This window comes from Mirounga angustirostris, unplaced genomic scaffold, assembly GCF_029215605.1.
Source record: "Mirounga angustirostris isolate CCGP_5_RB_7025 unplaced genomic scaffold, mMirAng1.0.hap1 SCAF_16, whole genome shotgun sequence".
Lineage (NCBI taxonomy): Eukaryota > Metazoa > Chordata > Mammalia > Carnivora > Phocidae > Mirounga > Mirounga angustirostris.
In genome coordinates, this window is record NW_026991724.1 from 42,836,783 (window position 1) to 42,858,433 (window position 21,651).

Here is a 21,651-nt window from a genome sequence, read left to right on the forward strand (position 1 = left end):
CCTGCTGACCCACATTAACCATGTCATAAATGAGAAAAAAACTCTTATTCATTTGCTAACTGACCTAGAATTGGGAGTTTATCTTTTACAGCAAGATAGCATTAACTTAGCCTAACTTGTATATCAAAGGAATAGCAAGATCATGCAACTTCCTCAGTCATGAGGCTAGTGAGTGGCCAAGCATTGAGAGCTTGTCTCTTACTCAGTATACCACCTCCCAATCCTAATAAAGATGAAGAGTGCGATGGGGTGGAAAGACAAGGGAAACAACTGGGAGTGCTCCATGACCAACCAAGACTCCAGGAAGGCCACAAAAGAAGCTGCCCATGGAATTTCAGACAGGTGATCCCCTGGCAGTCTGTGAGTTGCCATGAAACCCATTGCCAGGACACCCACCTGCCAGACTCTCAGCCACCTACCTGTGTAGGTGCTTTTGGAGAGGCCTCTCTTCACTGTCCATAGTTCCTGCCCATGTTCCACTAGGTAGGTCAGCTCTGGTTTGGGAACAGGATACCCTGTGCATGAAGAAAGAAATGGGGCATGAGTATGTAGGTAAGGACAAAAGGAAAAGTCTCAAGTATACAGGAGTATACACCTTTCACATGCCACCATGAAACTCCAGAAAGGAAATGACTCCTTCCAGAAGGTGTTCCCTAATGAAGCCAGTAGGATTCCACCTCCCCGTGGATCAGAACTACCTGGAGATGTCTGTTAAACCAAATGTGAGTTAAACCAAATCTCTGGGCATAAGGACAGAACACAGGGAGTCTGTAAAGCTCCCCAGGTGATTCTGGTGCCCAAGGATGGCTAAAAAACACTGGGCTGAATCAACTGTTGAATGGCATCTACCGATAGTTGTCCGAGGTGGGCCTTGACCTAAAGCTGCTACCCATTCTGAAGAAAAAGCCTTTAATCCAAGTTGGGAAGACAGAGCTGAAGGTGGGGACCTGCTGCCCTACTTGCCGCTGTAGCATCCCATGGTGACTTTGAGGATACTGGCCTGATGGCCTGGACCAAGGACAGAAAGTGAACAGACACACCTGGGTTGGCACCTACCAGGCCAGGAGCCAGCATCACTTCAGGGCTTCTCATCAGGCGAAGTCATTACATTTTTCAGGGGTGAAATCAGTATGAGGAGGTTTTCTGGTACATGCACCCAAGCATGTTTTGCCAAATGTGAAAGCTTAAAGACAGGAGGACTCTGGAGAGAATCCAGTGACTAAGGCACCACGACCCACATAAACTCCTAGAAAATCCTATACTGCAGGCCAGAATGCATCCAGTTGTCCTGCAGCAAATGTTCACTGATGTTTGCTAGATGCCTGGAACTGAGCCCCATGATGGGACAGTGTCAAAGTTAAATCAGACCTTCCTTCATCTCTGTCATGGAACTGAGCTCCCTGTCCCCACAGGGACTTGGCTCCTGTTGGTCCCTCCACCTGGAATACTATTCCCCACGCATCTCCTTTCAACAACTAATCACAATGGTCACAAGTTAACACCATTTACTGCATTGATGACTGACCTCCCGGGAGAGACAATGTGGACACAAAGCTGGGAGAGCCCAGGTGACCATGGTGACCATTTGGACATCTGGGAAAAGAGAGACCTCAGGCCTCCATTCAGTTCATATACAGACCAATTTCTGGGTAAATTGGCCATTTAAATTTCGGTGGGAGAATAGTTGGGACTGACTGATTTAGTACATATAATAAGTACATGTGTCATACTTGCTATGTTCCTAGTTCTATTCTAAGCACTTCACCGCTATTAGGTCACATGGACTAAGTGAAAGGTTACTATAAAAATACAATAAAGTCAAAATAACTGTATTAAGTCCCAGGAAGCTCACGCTGCGTCCTCAAGGCTATGTGTCCTACAGCTATTCTTTCTGAAGGGGAAATTAGCTAAGAGACACAGGAGAGCTAAAGATGCAGCACCAAGCCCAGACTCTTCCAGCAACAATCAGAAGGTAGGAAAGAGGAAGGAAAAAGGAAGAACTTTCTTAGATCCCCATCAATGCCATTGATGATGTGTCTGTGCACCCTCTAAAATGATCTCCCTTAGCAGCAGAGAAGCAAGGCATAGGCCTTAGGAAATAAGGGAAAACTGCAGACACCAGGAGCCAAAGAAGCCATTTAGCCGAGATTGTGCTGCTTAGAAATATACCAGTAGCATGATGTCACATATCTTCCTGTCTGTCTGATTCACCCACTTCTTGGAGAACTCACAGGTCCTGCTTACTGGGCTACGAGGACATTTGACCCAACCAAACTGAACCAGTCACCTTACCTATTACGGAGATCTGGAATAAGGACTTCAGACTGAGGACAGCTTTTGCTGGACACTTGGGTAAGAATGTTGGGAATTATGTTTCTTATACAGCAATCCCTATTGTACACAAAGGGATGCCAGTAATAGGTTAGAACAGAATATGCTGAGGTTGTGGAGAGACAAGAAGGTGGGTCCCAGAGGCCTTCTCAATCAGCCATGCTTAGAGAGAAAGGATGGAATGAAAGCCTGTGGGTACCACTCTGGAGAGCATTGAATCCTTACCCAGTGAGACCAGGAGCCCAGAGTCTCCAGCATCACCTCCAGATATAAGGTTCCTTGGGCCAGATCCAGATATCTCCATTCTCAGTGAAGGTCACAGCCATGTCTTTAAATGATACCAGTGCCTGGAAGATGAGATGAGAGCCTAATGCTTGGTCACCAGCAGAAGTCTAGAAAGACCTGAACCTCTGAGTATCTCCTGAGAACCTAGCTCTGTGCTGGGCTCAGGAGGGAGGCAGATGATGCCTCTGACAGAATAAAAGATATGGGAGAGAAAAGCCTCCTGTGTAGGTAGCCGTTGGAGAAAGGTACAAAACAATGATACTCTCGTGTGGGCAGTGAGGAGCGGAGAGTAAGCGCCCTGGGATATTGGAAGAGTGGGGAAAAGTAATTCAAATAATGGGAGCAGCAACAGCAGAGCCTCTCTGGTCTGCACTGTGTGCTTGCATCTGGGGCTTCAGATGCTGTGTTAATGCAACTAAAAGTCTGTAGGTCTGGAGTGGGTTTTTTTTCCAAGTTTTAATTTATATTATAGTTAACATACAGTGTGATATGAGTTTCAGGTGTAGAATTTGGTGATTCATCACTTACATACAACACCCAGTGTTGACCACCACAAGTGCTCTCCTTAATACACATCATCCATTTAACCCATCCCCCCTCCCCTCCCCTCCAGCAACCCTCAGTTTGTTCTCTACAGTTAAGAGTCTGTTTTTTGAAGAAAAACGAAGAGTCTGTGTTCTGGTTTGCCTCTCTCTCTCCTCCCCCATGTTAATCTGTTTTGTTTCTTAAATTCCACATATGAGTGAAATCATATGGTACTTGTCTTCTCTGACTGACTTATTTTACATAATACTCTGTAGCTACATTCACATTGTTGCGAATGGCAAGTTTTCATTCTTTTTTATGGCTGAGTAATATTCCATTGGGGAGATATATATATATATATATAAAGTATCTATCTCACATCTTCTTTATTCATCAATAGATGGGTATTTGGGATCTTTCCTTAATTTGGCTATTGTTGATAATGCTGCTATAAATATCAGGGCACATGTATCCCTTCAAATTAGTATTTCTGTATCCTTTGGGTAAATACCTAGTAGTGCAATTGCTGGATCATAGGGTAGTTCTCTTTCTAACTTTTTGTGGAACCTCCATACTGTTTTCCAGAGTAGCCGCATCAGATTGCATTCCTTCCAACAGTGTAAAGAGGGTTCCCCTTTCTCCACGTTTTACCAACACCTGTTGTTTCCTGTGTTGTTAATTTTAGCCATCTGACAGGTGTGAAGTGACATCTCATTGTAGTTTTGATTTGTGTTTCCCAGATGATGAGTGATGTTGAGCATCTTTTCATGTGAATGTTGGCCATCTGTATGTCTTCTATGGAAAAATGTCTATTCATGCCTTCCCAATTTTTATACGGATTATTTGGTTTTGGGCATTGAGTTTTTTAAGTTCTTTATATATTTTGGATTCTAACTCTTTATTGGATGTGTCATTTGCAAATAACTTTTCCCATTCTGAAGGTTGCCTTTTAGTTTTGGTGATGGATTCCTTCACTGACAGAAGCTTTTTATCTTGATGAAGTACCAACAGTTTATTTTTGCTTTTGTTTCCCTTGCCTCAGGAGATATATCTAGTAAGAAATTGCTATGGCCCATGTCAAAGAGGTTACTGCCTGTGCTCTCCTCTAGGATTTTGCAGGTTTCAGGTCTCAGGTTTAGGTCTTTCATCCATTTTGAGTTTATTTTTGTGTATGCTGTAAGAAAGTGGTCCAGTTTCATTCTTTTGCATGTTGCCGTCCAGTTTTCCCGACACCATTGTTAAAGAGACTGTCTTTTTTCCATTGGATATTCTTTCTGCTTTGTTGAAAATTTGTTGACCATATAGTTGTGGATTCATTTCTGGGTTTTCTTTTCTGTTCCTTCGATCTATGTGTCTGTTTTTGTGTCAGTACCATACTGTCTTGATCACTATAGCTTTGTAATATAACTTGAAGTCCAGAATTGTGATGCCTCCAGCTTTGCTTTTCTTTTTCAGGATTGCTTTGGCTATTCAGGGTCTTTTGTGGTTCCATACAAATTTTAGGATTGTTTGTTCTAACTCTTTAAAAAATGGTGGTGGTATTTTGATAGGGATTGCATTAAGTGGGTAGATTGCTTTGGGTAGCATAGACATTTTAACAATATTTGTTCTTCCAATCCATGAGCATGGAATATTTTTCCATTTCTTTGTGTCATCTTCAATTTCTTTCATAAGTGTCCTATAGTTTTCAGAGTACAAATCTTTTACTTCTTTGGTTAGGTTTATTCCTAGGTATCTTATCATTTTTGGTGCAGTTGTAAATGGGTCAATTCTTTGATTTCTCTTTCTGTTGCTTCATTATTGGTATCGGTACAAGGAGATTTCTGTACATTGATTTTGTATCCTGTGATCTTACTGAATTCACTTGTCAGTTCTAGTAAATTTTTGGTGGAGTCTTTTGGGTTTTCTATATAGAGTATCATGTTGTCTGCAAATAGTGGAAGTTTGATTTCTTCCTTGCCAATCTGGATGCCTTTTATTTCTTTTTGTCGTCCGATTGCTGTGACTAGGACTTTCAGTACTATGTTAAATAACAGTGGTGAGAGTGGACATCCCTGTTTTGTTCCTCACCATACAGGAAAAGCTCTCAGTTTTCCCCCATTGAGAATGATACTAGCTGTGGGTTTTTCATATATGGTCTTTATTATGTTGAGGTATGTTCCCTCTATCCCTACTTTGTTGAGGAGGGTTTTTATCATGAATGGATGTTGTACTTTGTCAAATGCTTTTTCTGCATCTATTGAGAGGATCTTATGGTTCTTTTATTAATGTGGTATATCATATTGGTTGATTTGTGAATATCGAACCACTCTTGCAACCCTGGAATAAATCCCATTTGATTGTGGTGAGTGATTCTCTTAATGTACTGTTGGATTTGATTTGCTAGTATTTTGCTGAGAAGTTTTGCATTCATGTTCATCAGTTGGCCTGTAATTCTCCTTTTTAGTGGGGTCTTTGTCTGGTTTTGGAATCAGTGTAATGCTGGCCTCATAGAATGAATTTGGAAGTTTCCCTTCCATTTCTATTTTTTGGAATAGTTTGAGAAGAAAAGGTACTAACTCTTCTTTAAATCTTTGATAAAATTCTGCTGTGAAGCCATCTGGACCTTGATTTTTGTTTTTTGGGAGATTTTTGATTGCTGATTCAATTCTTTTTTTTTTTTTAAGTTAGGGGTTTATATACCTTTTTAAAAAAATATATTTTTTATTTATTTATTTTTTTAAGATTTTATTTATTTATTTGAGAGAAAGAATGAGAGACAGCACAAGAGGGAAGAGGGTCAGAGGGAGAAGCAGACCCCCTGCTGAGCAGGGAGCCCAATGCGGGACTCGATCCCGGGACTCCAGGATCATGACCTGAGCCGAAGGCAGTCGCTTAACCAACTGAGCCACCCAGGCGCCCTTATTTATTTATTTGACAGAGAGAGATATAGCGAGAGAGTGAACACAAGGAGGGGGAGTGGGAGAGGGAGAAGCAGCCTTCCCGCTGAGCAGGGAGCCCGATTTCGGGCTTGATCCCAGGACCCTGGGATCATGACCTGAGCCGAAGGTGGATGCTTAACAACTGAGCCACCCAGGCGCCCCTACTGATTCAATTCTATACTAGTTATTGGTCTGTTCAAGGTTTCTATTTCTTCCTGTTTCAGTTTTGGTAGTGTATATGTTTCTAGGAATTTATCCATTTCTTCCAGATTGTCTGATATGGTGGCATATAATTTTTCATAATATTCTCCTGTAATTGTTTGTATTTCTGTGGTGTTGGTTGTTATTTCTCCTCCTTCATTTGTGATTTTATTCATTTGGGTCATTTCTCTTTTCTTTTTGATAAGTCTGGCTAGGAGTTTATCAATTTTAGTAATTCTTTCAAAGTATCAGCTCTTAGTTTTGTTGATCTATTCTACTGTTTTTTGTTTCTATATCACTTCTTTCTGCTCTAATCTTTACTATGTCCCTTCTTCTGCTGGCTTAAGCTTCATTTATTGTTCTTTTTCTAGCTCCTTCAGGTGTAAGGTTAGATTGTTTGAGATTTTTCTTGCTTCTTGAGGTAGACCTTTATTGCTATGAACTTCCCTCTTAGGACCACTTTTGCTGCATCCCAAAGGTTTTGGACTGGTGTGTTTTCACTTTCACTTGTTTCCATGTTGTTGTTGTTTTTTTAATTTCTTCTTTAATTTCCTGGTTAACCCATTCATTCTTTAGTAGGATGTTCTTTAACTTCCATGTATTTGTGGTCTTTCCAAATTTTTTCATGTGGTTGACTTCAAGTTTCATAGCATTGTGGTTAGAAAATATGCATGGTATGATCTCAATCTTTTTGTACTTGTTGAGGCCTGATTTGTGACCCAGTATATGATCTATTTTGGAGAATGTTCCATGTGCACTGGAAAAGAATGTATATTCTGCCACTTTAGGCTGAAATGATCTGAATATATCTGTCAAGTCCATCTGGTCCAGTTTGTCATTCAAAGCCATTGTTTCCTTGCTGATTTTCTGCTTAGATGATCTGTCCATTGCTGTCTCCATTGATAATGGAGTTTCTCATTGATAATATGAGTTTCTTTATGTTTGTTATTAATTGTTTTTTATATTTGGGTGTCCCCAAGTTGGGGGCATAATTATTTACAATTGTTAGATTTTCTTGTTGAATAGTCCCCTTTATTATGTTTTAGTGTCTTTCTTCATCTCATTACAGTCTTTAGTTTAAAATCTAGTTTATCTTATATAAGTATTATTGCTCTGGCTTTCCTTTGATGTCCATTTGCATGATAAATGTGTCTTCATCCCCTCACTTTCAATCTTCAGGTGTAACCAGGGACCTTGATCTTCACTGTGTAAACATTCACAAGGTCCAGGGGGCCGCCTATGGGGGCTGTGGGGATGAGGGGCTGATGCTGAGGCTCCGGAAAGGCTAGGGGGCAAACCCCATTACAGGGGTGGGGGTAGGGGGTGGAGGGTGGGAGGTCAAGGCTCATACAAAAGCCTGGAGGTAGGTGTTATCCTCCTCATTGTCCTTTGGCTAGTCTGGAAGACCCTTCTGGGAAGCGGCCTCTGCCCAGAGCTCCAACAAGAAGCACAGCTAAGTCCAGACCTGCCACAACCAAATGAAGTCCTAAGAGAGAAGAAGCCAGAAGCACCGCCCAAGTTGCAGCAGGAAATGCCCCTCTCCACTCTCTGTCATTGGCTGAGTGCCTGCCTCCAATGTCAGAGGCACTGCCTTCTGGGTAATGTAGTTTCTGACTGAATCTTGGTGATGGGGAGCACACTTCCTGTTCTCTGAGCAATGTCTTCTTAAAGTTCGAAAGGCAGGGTGTGGCTTGTAAGAAGTTGAAGGCAGAGCACACAGATTTCCATGCCCTTTAGGCAATGTCCTGCCTCCAAGGTCTCTAACATGTGATCCATACTTTGACATTCCTCCCTGTGTACCCCTGTGGTCTCACTTCACCTCTCTGAGCCGGTATTTAAAATGAAAAAGGAAGGTAATTCTGGAACATGGTAATTTAAAATGCTCCCCAGTAGATGGGGCACCGGGGTACAAGAACACCTGGTGCTAGGGTCCCAAACAGACCAGGTTTGGCCACTTGCTGCTCACAAAATCTAAAGGCAGAAAGACAAGTGGTGGTGAAACAAGAATGGAATTGATTTCTATTCTGCATGAAGCCAAGGACCTTCCTACCTGGTCCTGTGGGACCCCATCTGGATCGTTGGACCCGGCCTGCCTGTATCAATACCACTAAATGGTCCTCTAATTCAGTGGCTCCCAATTTGTGATCTCAGAACCAGCAGCATCAGGATCACTTGGAAACTTGGGAATGCAAATTTCATGCTCCATTCAGATTTAGTGACTTGGAAACACAGTGGGTAAGGTCCAGCACTCTGTGCTACCTCAGGGTATTCAACTGGTTGTAATTAAAATGCAGTGACGAAAATGGGAAAATAGCATAGTTGACCCTTGAACAACATGGATTTGAACTACTTGGGTCCACTTACATCCAGTTGGTTTTTTTTTTTTTTTTGCTTTAACGTTAAAAATATGTTTCTAAAATATCACACAAAAGTTGGGAAGAGAAAGAAGAATGTCAACTAGCCTATATCTAAGCCTGGCTTTGGGGAAGTCGAAAGTTATCCATGAAGGGCCAAAGAGCTGCCTAAAGAACCTGGTGGCTGGGGTGAACTGCAGAGATCAAGAGGGCTTCTTGTCAAGGTAACCAGCAGCCTGGGTCAGGCTGTGCACCACCCAGGTGCAGTGAGGAGAGCAAAGCTACTGGCCCCAATTGTTCCTCCTTTTCGGAGGGGAGAAGCATATCACTAAAGAGTGACATGTTCTTTTTTTTCTTAAAGATTTTATTTATTTATTCGACAGATAGAGAGCACAAGTAGGCAGAGTGGCAGGCAGAAGGAGAGGGAGAAGCAGGCTCTCCACTGAGCAGGGAGCTGGATGTGGGGCTCGATCCCAGGACCCCAGGATCATGACCTAAGCCGAAGGCAGCCGCTTAACCGACTGAGCCACCCAGGTGCCCCAAGAGTGACATGTTCTTGATGGTCTTGTGCTCCTTCATTCTCCCAATCGCTGCCATTGAATCCTTCAACGACCACAGGACACATGGTGCCCTCATCCAGGCAGTGTCAACAATTCTGAAGCTTCAGGGGTGTGAGCAGATCATGTATAAGCTCTGAATGTCACATCTCTTAACAGAAGGTGTGCTGTACAAAATTGCAATTGTGACCCAGCCTAGACGTCCAGCACCTCAGGGGCAGTAGGTCCCATCCTCATCAAGACCCCATCAGCATGACCTGAAACTCTACACCCTAAGGGAGCACTAAATCATGCCCAAGTTGATAACCAAAACCACTCGGTAAGGAGGCAAACTCATGCAGGAGCACAAAAGAGAAAACAGAGTGAAGATAAAACCACACAATCCCATCTGCCCATATTCCATTGGCCATAACTCCTTCACGTGGTTCCAAACTAAGTGTAAGAGAAGCTGGGATGTGCTGTTCTCCTGAGCATCCAGAAAGAGAGAATGGGACTGGGGAGCATCTTGCCAGTTTATAGGACAACCCATCAATGTAGTCCTCAGAGAATCATTTCATTATTCCTCCTATGCATTCAACAGTCTCAGCTGTGGACTTTGCTCTCTGACCTTATGTTACATTGGAATGTTAATCTTGCCAAATAGCAGTTAGGTAATAAACATATCTTTTTTAATGGAAAAATACATACAAAACAAACATTTTTTGTAAGAAAAAATTCCAACTGAAACCAAACCAAATATTAGACATTTTGCTAATTGTCATCCTGCTTTTCTTCAAAAACTCATGTAAAAACATGTCACACTTTTCTACTGAAATAATAAGATAGCATACCACCTTTTTCACACTTTATTTTAGGTTGAATCATATGAAATTGCCATTCATTTAGGTCAAAAACAGTCAAATATCTGCAGTTTCATTTTGCCCAACCTAATAAACTAAGCACTTCCCAATTTGATGATTACTTTAGTTATGATTTTATACCAGTGAATTATTCTATTTTGTTAATAGAATCATCTTTTCCAAAGGTAAGTCAGGTATTTTATTTATTTATTTATTTATTTATTTATTTATTTATTTATTTTAAAGATTTTATTTATTCATTTGACAGAGAGAGACAGTGAGAGCAGCAACACAAGCAGGGGGAGTGGGAGAGGGAGAAGCAGGCTTCCTGGCGACCAAGGAGCCCGATGCGGGACTCAATCCCAGGACCCTGGGATCATGACCTGAGCCGAAGGCAGATGCCCAACGACTGAGCCACCCAGGCGCCCAAGTAAGTCAGATATTTTAAAAGCTTTCAACTATTTTATGCTCAAGCAATGCTAATATGAAAATTCATCTGCATACACATATCATTTTTCTACTTTGGATCTTTTGAATGTCTGCAGATTTAATGTGTAGAAGTTGTGAAATTAACAAGCCTCTGGTTTACTCAATTTACCTCTAAGCAGAAGGTAAATTACAGGCTCTGACTGTATAGTGTTCCCTTAATTATGCCTGCTGATTTTTATTTATTTTTTATTTATTTTTAAAGATTTTATTTATTTATTTGACAGAGACAAACACAGGGAGAGAAGGAACACAAGCAGGGGGAGTGGGAGAGGGAGAAGCAGGCTTCCAGCCGAGCAGGGAGCCCAATGTGGGGCTCAATCCCAGGACCTGGGACCATGACCCGAGCGGAAGGCAGATGCTTAATGACTGAGCCACCAAGGTGCCCCTATGCCTGCTGATTTTTAGACGGCCAGCCTCATCTTCAGTATTTATATATTAAATAGAATATATTTTTTTGTGGTAAAATACACATAAAATTAATCATTTTAAGTATATATGTATTTTTTAAAAATATTTTATTTATTTATTTATTTGAGAGAGAGAGACCACAAGGTGGGGGGTAGGGGCAAAGGGAGAGGGAGAGGGAGAAGCAGACTCCCTGCTGAGCAGGGAGCCTGACGTGGGGCTTGATCCCAGGACTCTGGGATCATGACCTGAGGCGAAGGCAGACACTTCATGTACTGAGCCACCCAGGTGCCCCTTAAGTATATTTAAAGTATACAATTCAGTGACATTTAATACACTCACAGAGTGTGCAGCCATCTAGTTCCAGATTATTTTCATCATCCTAAAGTGAAACCCGGTACCCATTAATCAGTCCTTCCCTATTACTTCTTACCACTCCCTCCACCACCAGCCCTACCTCCTCCTCAGCCCTTGTCAACAAACAATCCATTGTCTGTCTCTCTGGATTTTCCTATAAAATATTTCATACAAATGGAATCACAATATGTGGCCTTTCAGGGTTGGCTCCTTTCATTTAGCATAATGTTTCAGTGTTGATCCATGTGGTAGCATGTATAATTGCTTTAGTCCTTTTTCCACTGTATGAACATACCACCTTTTGTTATCAGCAGTTGATAGATATGTGGGGGTGTTTTGGAATAGTGTTTGTATGAACAGTCATGTATAAATTTTTGTTTGAATGTCTACTTTCAATTGTTTGGGATATATACCTAAGAGTGGAATTATGGAATCATATGGGAATTCTATATTTAACTCACTGAGGTACCAGAAAACCATCAAACTGTTTTATACAGTGGCTGTGCAGTGTTATAGTCCCACTTGCAAACTGTTTCCCACAATGGCTACATCATTAAAAGTTTACATTCTCATCAGGGGTGTGCAAGGGTTCCAATTTCTCCTCATCCTTGCCAGCATTGTTATTTTCAGTTTTGGAATTATACCCACCCTAGTGGGTGCCTTATGGTTTGATTTGTACTTTCCTAATGGCTCATGAAGTTAAGCATATTTTTTGCTTGTTGGCCACTTGTATATCTTCGTTGGAGAAGTACTTATTCTAGTCCTTTGCTTATTCTTTAAATTGGGTTATGTGTATTTTTGTTGTTGAGTTGTAAGCCTTTCTGATACTGAACTCTTATTAGATATATAGTTTACAAGCCAAATTTCTATATTAGATATGACCCCAAAACACAAGCAACAACAACAAAAATAATAGATAAATTTGGTTTTATCAAAATTAAAAATTTTGTGCATCAAAGGGCACTTTCAAAAGAGGAAAGGACAACCAAAGGAATGGAAGAAATATCTATAATTATATATCTGATAAGAGCCCAGTACCCGGAACATATTAAAAATGCTTACAAAATGCATCAGGGAAATGCAAATCAAAACCATGACTAATATACCAGGTTCAAGGTTGAAGATTTACCTGTATGTTTCCTTCTAAGAATTTTGTAGTTTTACCTCATATGTTAAGTCTTTGCTCCATTTAGAGTTGAAAATTTTATATGGACTAAGATAAGGTTCCAACTTTATATTTTTCATGTAGATATCCACTTGTTCCATCACCATTTTTTGAAGAGACTATTCTTTCCCCATGGAATGGTTTTAGCACTTTTGTCAAAAATCAATTGGTCATGGATATATGGGTTCATCCCTGGGCTCTCCTATGTTAATGCCAGTATCACAGTATTTTAGTTACTATAGATTTGTAGTAAGTTTTGAAATCAGAAGTATGACACTGCCAACTTTGTTCTTTCTTTTCTAAGATTGTTTTGGCCATTCTTGGTTCCTTGAATTTCCATATGAATTTGAAAATGAGCTTATTGACTTCTTTTTTCCTCAGGAGTGGGAGGAGCAGAGGGAGAGGGAGAGAATTTTTTTTTTTTAAGATTTATTTATTTATTTTAGAGAGTGTGTGCAAAAGGGGGGAGGGGCAAAGGGAGAGGGAAAGAATCTCATGCAGACTCCCCACTGAGCACAGAGCCCAATGCAGGGCTTGAGATCATAACCTGAGCAGAAACCAAGAGTCGGATGCTTAAGCAACTGAGCCACCCAGGCGTCCCCAGCTTGTTGATTTCTATAAAGAAGCCAGCTGGGATTTTGATAGTTGAATCTGTAGATCAGTTTAAGGAGTATTGGCATCTTAATAATATTGTCACATGAGTGTGGATATCTTTACATTTATGGTCTTCTTTAGTTTCTTTCAGCAATATTTTGTAGCTTTTAGTACATAAACATTGTATATTCTTGGTTAAATTTAATTCTAAGTGTTTTATCCTTTCTGGTGATTTTATAAATGGAATTGTTTTCTTCATTTCCGTTATGAGTTGATCATTGCTAGTGTCAAAATCAGTTGGTTGATGATGGGTTGATTTCTCTTCTTTTGGCAGTGTTAAGATGTTATCCTATTGCATATGGCACTCATGATTTCTGAAGAGAATTGACAGTTGGTCTCATTAAGAATCCCTTCAACATGATGAATCACTCATCTCTTGGCCTGCAAGATTCTCTGTCTTGGGTTTATGGCAATCTCATTATGATGTTACTTGGTGTGGATCTCTTTGAGTTTATCCCACTTGGAGTTTTGCTGACCTTCTTGGTGTATAGATTCCTGTCTCTCATCAAGTTGGGGGAATTTTCAGCCATTTTTCTTCAGACATTCTTTCTGTACCCTTCTCACTCTGTCTTCTCTCCTTCTAGGATTCCCATTATGTGTCTGTTAGTATTCTTCAGGTTGCCTCACAAATCCACTAGGCTCTGTTCATTTTTCTTCATTCCTTTACCTTTCTTCTCCCTAGACGGTTTAATTCCATTTGACTTATCTTTAAGGTCACCAATCATTTCTTCTGTCTTCTCAAATCTGCTGTTGAAGCCCTCTGATGAATTTCTCATTTCTGTTATTGTACATTTTTACTCTGGAATTTCTGTTTGGTTCCTCTTTATGACTTTTATCTCTTTATTGATATTTTACGTTTTGGGTGACATTATTCCTCTGGTATCCTTATGTGCTTAGTCCATGGTTGCCCTTAGTACTTTGAGTGTATTTCAGGGTGTTGATTTAAAAACCTTTGTTTAATAAATTCAGTCCTTGGTCTTCCTCAAGGACACTTTCTGTTTATTTCTTTATTCCTGTGAATGAGCCATACTTGTTTGATTTTTGCATTCCTTGTATTTTTTCATTGATAATGGGACCTTTCAAATGTAGTAACTCTGGAAATCAGATTCTCGGTCCCTACCCTATGGTTTATTGTTGGTTTTGTTGTGGGTTGTAGTTGTATGTTTAGTGACTTTTCTAAATTATTTTTTATAGATGTTATTGTGGGTGGTCACTGAAGTCTCTATTTATTAGCTTAATGGTAAGATAACTATTTGATAGGGACTTCTTAAATGCCTGGAGACAAAGACAAAAATATATTCTTCTATCCTTTACAAATTTGCTCTGAGTTGGACCACTCCTTCACTGATTAGCCAGGCCTTTTACATTTCTGCCTTAGCCTTCATTTCCTTTGTGTGAAGCCTAAAGATCAACCATTGGTGAAAGCTTGGGGACTTTTCAGGTCTTTTCTAAGCATGCACTTTCCCTGGGAATGTACAAGGTCTTCTAGATATCCTGGTATATGTGGGAGCTTTGCAAAGCCCTTATTCCTTCCCATACCCCCTTTTCCAACTTGCTTCTCTCTAGACATTTTGCTCTATCTACTGCATGCAATGTCTGTTATCCCTATCCCCTGGCAGCTGTGGCTAGTATATGCTTTTAGTTATTTTTGGCAAATGTTGCTTGGGAGGCTGTCCAGCCCTGAGAAAATTCCAAGGCTGCCAAAAGAAAGGCAAATAAACCCCTGTGTCAATCCCTCAGAGAGCTGCAGAGTGGCCAAAACACACAACCACAATTCTTTGAGAATGGATCCGTATTGCCTCCTTCTCAGGAAATACTCCCATCCATCTTTGTCAATAGAAGACAAATTGACATCAACGAGAAAATGTTTTATTCCTAAAGTTTCCATTGTCTGAAAGATCCCTATGAAGAAAAGCCAAGACCAGTTGGTTAAGAATATGGTCTGTGGGTCTGAGATTGTCTCTAATGAGCAAATTCATGTTATATAGGAAAAAAAAAAAAAAGAAGAGTGGAGGTTTTCAGGATTCCAACTTTCATCCAAGTGAGATATAGAATCCACATTTCTAAATTGGTCAAATCCATCATATTAATAACTAGGGAATGTAGATTTTAATTGTACTCATTAAAATCTAGAGGAAAATCAAACTATACAAATATCTCCTTTATCCCTTAATACTTACTCACATTTCCCATTTAGAATTAACATTGAAATATGTCCTTAACCATGCAAACGCTTATTCATTGAAGTAATATTTCTAAAGTAAAATAAACTAAAAACCACTGAAATGTTCAATGATGGGATATTTGCTTAATAAACAAAGCATCATTCACACAGTATACTGCTCAGTACAATGGCTTCAAGCCATTATGAAATGAGGAAAAGGGTGGGGAGAGGAGGGGAGAAGAAGAAAAAGATGAAGAACAAAGAGGAAGAGGAGTAGGAGTTGTTAATATGCCCCAGTACAGTCTCGGTGTTTGGCAACTTCTGTTCTAAGGAAGTAGAAAACAATGTGCTTTGGGTGTCAAAAAGAAAACATTTCAAAAGCAAACAAAAATAAAGCTTATATATTGGGGAAGAGTAGGGACATACTGAACATAAAGAAGGGGCACATTTGATGGGCGCCTGGGTGGCTCAGTTGGTTAAGTGACTGCCTTCGGCTCAGGTCATGATCCTGGAGTCCCGGGATCGAGTCCCGCATTGGGCTCTCTGCTCGGCAGGGAGTCTGCTTCTTCCTCTGACCCTCCCCTTCTCATGCTTTCTCTCTCTCTCTCAAATAAATAAAATCTTTAAAAAAAAAAAAAAAAGAAGGGGCACATTTGGAAGATAAACCTTTTGGAATCAGCATGGTTTTACAATTTTTGCCTTGGGATAGTGTAGCAAAACAAAATTCACCTAAAATTAAAACAATTAACCTACAATAAAAGTAAGAATGGGTAATAGGAATATGAAAAAGAATTTTATTTTATTATTTTTTAAAGATTTTATTTATTTATTTGACAGAGAGAGAGAAGGAGAAGGGGGAACAGCAGGCAGACATCATTGTCTGCAGACATCTGTTCCCTTCAGGAAAGGGAGAAGCAGGCTCCCTTCTGAGCAAGGGGCCCAAGCAGGGCTCCATCCCAGGACTCTGGGATCGTGACCTGAGCTGAAGGGTGATTCTTAAATGACTGAGCCACCCAGGCGCCCCTGAAGCATAATTTTAAAATGACAACACATTGGAATAGTATTTTTCCTATACACACAGAAAAATTTTGTGCTTTTATTGTATAAAAGAGAAATGTGATCACATATCCGTAGGAGAATATAGCTGTCAGACAACAAAAGACTGTAGATTGTGACTTCCACTCCAGGATGTAAAAGCTACAAGGAACATTTCTCCTATACTTGGAACAACAAAAAAAGCTTGGTTAGCATCAGATTGATGACTCTTTTTTTTCCCAACCCATCAGAGAGCTATGAGTGCAGAGCAAATAACTGGCCCAAAATTTAAAGAGAGACAGTGACTTAAGAGAGGAAATTTGGACACATGCTCCCCTTGGGTAGATGCAGGAAGGTATCTGGGGTAACCAACCTGGTTTGACCAGACTGTCTTGGTTTTAGCACTGAAATTCCCATGTACTGGAAACACCCATCCCGGGACAAAAGTCCCAGTGTTCAGTGATAGGTACAGAAGTTGGCAGCAAACCCATACATGAGCCAAAAACATATGGGCTGAAAGCAAAACTGTTTTTAATGCCAGGATGCTGGGTATGGCATAGATTATTGGCCATGTGTAGTTGCTGTAGCTGGCCCAGCTCACACCTGAGTGATTTTATGATGAGGCATCATGTATAAATGACACCTTACTTACCCCGATGCCATCTAATGTATATAGTGGATCAGTGAAGCCACAGAAAGTGAAGCAGTTTCCTGATCCACACTGATCCCACCCCATATCAGACATTCTTCTGTCTCAGTTCTTTCCTCTTCTTGCATGTCTGTCCCTGTATTTGTTTCCTATCACTGCTCTAAAAAAAATATTACTACAAATTCATTGGTTGAAAACCACACACACACGATTTATCATCTTGAAGTCTCTGAGCCCTTGAACTTCAGGTCAGAAGTTCAAGGGCTTTGCTGGGTGTTCTGAATAAAAATCCACAGGGACAAACTCAAGGTACTGGCCAGGGCTACAGTATTCATCTGGGGCCCTGAGCCCTCTTCCACAATCACTTTGTTTTTGTTTTCATTTTCAGAATTCATTTCCTGCTCACAGTTTCCATGTGTCCTCCTTGACTTTTAAGCCAGCAACGTGGGTTGAGCCCTTCTCTCTAGCTTTGAATCTCTCTTCCTTTTTACCAACTAGCCAAGGAAACTAATCTGCATTTAAGGGCTCCTGAGATTAGGCTAGATCCAGCCAGATAACCCAGGTTCATCTCATTTGAAGATCAACTGATTAGTAACTTTGCTTACATTTACAAAGTCTCACCTGCCACATATTCAGCATATTCATGGCAGTCACACCCAGAGGCAAAACGTAATGGGTTCCAAAATTCAGTCTACCATGTTCCCTTTTACCTGTAAATTCATTTATATCTAAATATCTATGTCTATGTATAGGTTCTGGAGCAGATTTATATTTTCTTAATAGTAAGCCTGGAATTCTTTTATATGTGAATTTAATAGTTTATCCACACAACTCAGCTAATGAGTATCCTCATGTCACTCTTACAGGCTCTAGATGTTAAAAGCACAGCTGGACTCAAATTATGGTTTGTCTCAGTTCCGCACAATGTCCTTAGTCATAATAGTTTGCTTCTGAATAATTGTGATTTTCCCTGATTTTTGAAACCAAATGAATCATTTTGGGGAAGTTTTCATTTTACTTACTTGTATGGATTTTTCCCTCTACTTCACCTGATAGTCACCTGGAGACTCAAATGCTGGGTCTGTGAGGAATGACTACTGACGTGCGTTTACATCTCACTCCTGTCCCTGATGACAGAGATCTCATTTGGAAGAGACCTGGGATTTAAGCCCAATATCCAGCCTTAATTTTTTAAGTGTCACATTTACATAATTCCTATTATTTCTTGTTTCTCATGCCATAAATCAGGTATTTTCTTAGCTGCGTTATAATTCACACATTTGTGAATGAAAAAGGTTTCCATATGGTGGTTGCACTTGTGTAAGAACACACTTCTATTTGAGATTTGTCCCAATTTGTCTCTTAGAGAAACTCTCAGTATGTGCATTTGTCTGCTAGGGTTGCCATAACAAAGTACCACAGTTTGGACGGCTCAACCAACAGAAATTTATTTTTCTGCAGCGCTGGAGGCTAGAAGTCCAAGATGAAGGTGTTGGTAGGTTTGGTTTCTTTTGAGGTCTCTCTCCCTGGCTTGCAGATAGGCTATGCTGTCAGTGTCCTCACGTGGTTTTCCCTCAGTCTGTGTGGTCTGTGTCTGAATCTCCTCTTCTGATAAGGGCGGCAGTCATATGGATGGGGGTCCACCCACGTGACCTCATTTTACCTTAATTATCTTTGAAAAAGCCTATCTCCAAATACAGCCACATTCTGAGCTAATAGGGGCTAGGGCTTCAACAGATTTTGGGGAAACGCAGTTCAGCCCATAACATTGTGAAATATGGCACATGTATAAGAAATTTAAAACGATGTAGATTTTAATCTTTTTAAAGTTGATACCTACGTAACCACCACTAAAGGCAATACAAAGAATAATAGCAGTGCCCAGAGTCCGGAGAACTCCATCCCAGTCACAACGTGCTCCTGCTCCAAAACCGAGAGGAATTCTAGAACCTGATTGAAAGCCGTATGACCTGACTTGTTGGATAGTTTTCCTATTGTGTCTGAATCCCAAAAATAGAGTGTGGTTGTGGCTGTTACTGAATTTTATAGGAATGGAATCCTAAATTAGGGGCTCCATTTGGTCTTGTTATTGTCTTCAAAATAAACATATAAGATTCACCCATGTCATCCTGTGTATCTGCATATTATCCATTTTCATTGCTGTTGAGCTAATAATGGATCTATCCATTCTGCTGCTGATGCACCTTTGTATTGTTTTCGGCTACTGGTAACATAAGCATGCTGCGGTGAGTTTTTGTCCAAGTATTCTGATACACATAAAATCGACCTTTTTATAGCAGTGGTTTACACACTTAAAAAAACATTCATTGGGAAGACATAAATATGTTTATGTACTTAACTGCAGAACTTTGAAATATATAAGGCAAAAAGCGACCAAACTAAAGGATAATATACAAATTACAATCATACTTGAGGATGTTAACACTTCTTTCTCACTAATTGTTAGAATAAGTAAACAAGAAGCAAATCGGAGTGCAAAAGATTTATCTTGACCTAATGGTATTTGTAAAACACTATATCCAGCATTAGCTGAACACACTTCTTTTTCTTTTCTTTCTTTTTAAAGGACATGGATGAAACATTTATTCTGTCTTGCTTGAATGAACTGTATTTCAGGGTAAGAGGCTGATGTCAGACAGTTCTTTTTTTTTTAATTTAAATTTATTTAATTAACATACTGTATTATTAGCTTCAGGGGTAGAATTTAGTGATTCATCAGTTGCGTACAACACTCATTGCTCATTATTTCAGGTGCCCTCCTTAATGCCCGTCACCCACATACCCCATCCTCCCAACCACGTCCCCCTCCAGCAACCCAGATTGTTTTTATTTATTTTTTATTTTTTATTTTAAAGATTTTATTTATTTATTGGAGAGAGAGAGAGTGAGAGAGAGCATGAGAGGGGAAAGGGTCAGAAGGAGAAGCAGACTCCCCACCGAGCGGGGAGCCTGACACGGGGCTCGATCCCGGGACTCCAGGATCATGACCTGAGCCAAAGGCAGTCGCTTAACCAACTGAGCCACCCAGGCGCCCCCCCAGATTGTTTTTTATAGCTAAGAGTCTATTATTGTTTGCCTCCCTCTTTCTTTTTATCTTCTTTTATTTTTCCTTCCCTTCCCTTATGTTCATGTGTTTTGTTTCTTAAATTCCACATAGCAGTGGAATCATATGGTATTTGTCTTTCTCTGACTTATTTTGCTTAGCATAATACCCTCTAGTTTCATCCACGTCATTGCAAATGGCAAGACTTCATTCTTTTTGAAGGCTGAGTAATATTCCAACATAAATATATAAAAATCACCTCTTCTTTATCCATTCATCTGTCAAGGGACATCTGGGCTCTTTCCATATTTTGGCGATTGTGGACATTGCTGCTTTAAACACTGGGGCACATGTGCTCCTTCAAATCACTATGTTTATATCCTTGGGATAAATACCTAGTAGTGCAATTGCTCGGTAGAACATACTTCTTTTTCAAGTGAACCTGGAAGGTTCATGAGGTAGGCATATATTGGGTCAAAACCTATGTCTTGACAAATTTCCAAAGTGGAGCATATATACAGGGTTTTTTCTCTGAACACAGTGGAATTAAAGCAGAAACCAATAACTAAGATATCTAGAAAATCTGCAAATATTTAGAAAGAAATGAAAACATACTTTCACATAACCAGTGGGTCAAAGAAGGAACAATATAAAATTAGAAATAATTTGAACTGAATGATAACTAAAACAGAGCAAATAAAAAATTTTTTAAAAGATTTTATTTATTTGAGAGAGAGAGAGCACAAGCAGGGGGAGTGGCACGCAGAGGGAGAAGCAGGCTCTCCGCTGAGCAGGGAGTCCAACTCTGGGGCTCCATCCCAAGACCCCAGGATCATGACCTGAGTTGAAAGCTTAACAGACTAAGCCACCCAGGCACCCTAGAGCAAATCTACATTTACAGTATGTGGTTAAAGCAGTGCATAAGGGAATGTTGCATCTTTAAGTGTTTATATTAAAAAATAAGATCTAAAAATAGTGATTTAAGATTCCATCCTAAAAACAGAGAAATGAAAGCAAGTTAAATCCAAAATAGAAATAGATAACAAATATCGGAATGGAAATAGAAAATATACAGCACAGAAAATTACCAAAGCTAAAGTGGGATTTGTAGAAGACTAATACAACCGATAAATGTCTACTAAGATTAATCATGAAATAAAAAGTGACATTTCAAACTATCAGTATCAGGGGAAAGGGGGTATTGCTATAGATTGGAAGACATTCAAAGGATAAGGTGATTATAAACACCTTTTGAGCAAGAAAATTGCAGGTTCAAAGAGTTCTCCTGGTGAATTTCATCCTATATAGAAGATATTTTACCAGCGTTGTACAAACTCTCAGAAAATAGAGGAGGCAGATTCTCTGAATCCATTCTGTGAGGTTAACACTACCTTCATACCAAAATATAAAAATAAATGTACAGATTAATGTACTCATAAACACAGATATGATAATCCTTAACATATTAGGAAATCCCTCCTAACCAAATTTAAAAATGTACTCTAGAATGACCAAGTGGAAATTGCAGCAGGTACCCAAGGTTGGTTTCCTATGGAAAATCAATCAATGCAATTTACCATCTTAAGAGACTAAAGGAGAAAAGCCACCTGCATATCTCAAAGCTGTGGGGGAAGTAATTGATGAAGTTTAACATAG

At 39.9% G+C, this 21,651-nt stretch overlaps 1 long non-coding RNA gene across 2 annotated transcripts; it reads left to right on the top strand.

The window, feature by feature from the left end:
* Positions 1 to 1,734: 1,734 nt before the first annotated feature.
* Positions 1,735 to 21,017, top strand: LOC135362855 (uncharacterized). 2 transcript variants are annotated; one of them, XR_010408228.1, is made up of 4 exons: positions 1,735 to 2,352; positions 7,661 to 7,861; positions 10,282 to 10,443; positions 18,330 to 21,017. It is a non-coding gene; the product is annotated as an uncharacterized LOC135362855 (long non-coding RNA). The 2 variants fall into 2 exon arrangements; XR_010408229.1 differs by lacking the exon at positions 7,661 to 7,861.
* Positions 21,018 to 21,651: the final 634 nt, after the last annotated feature.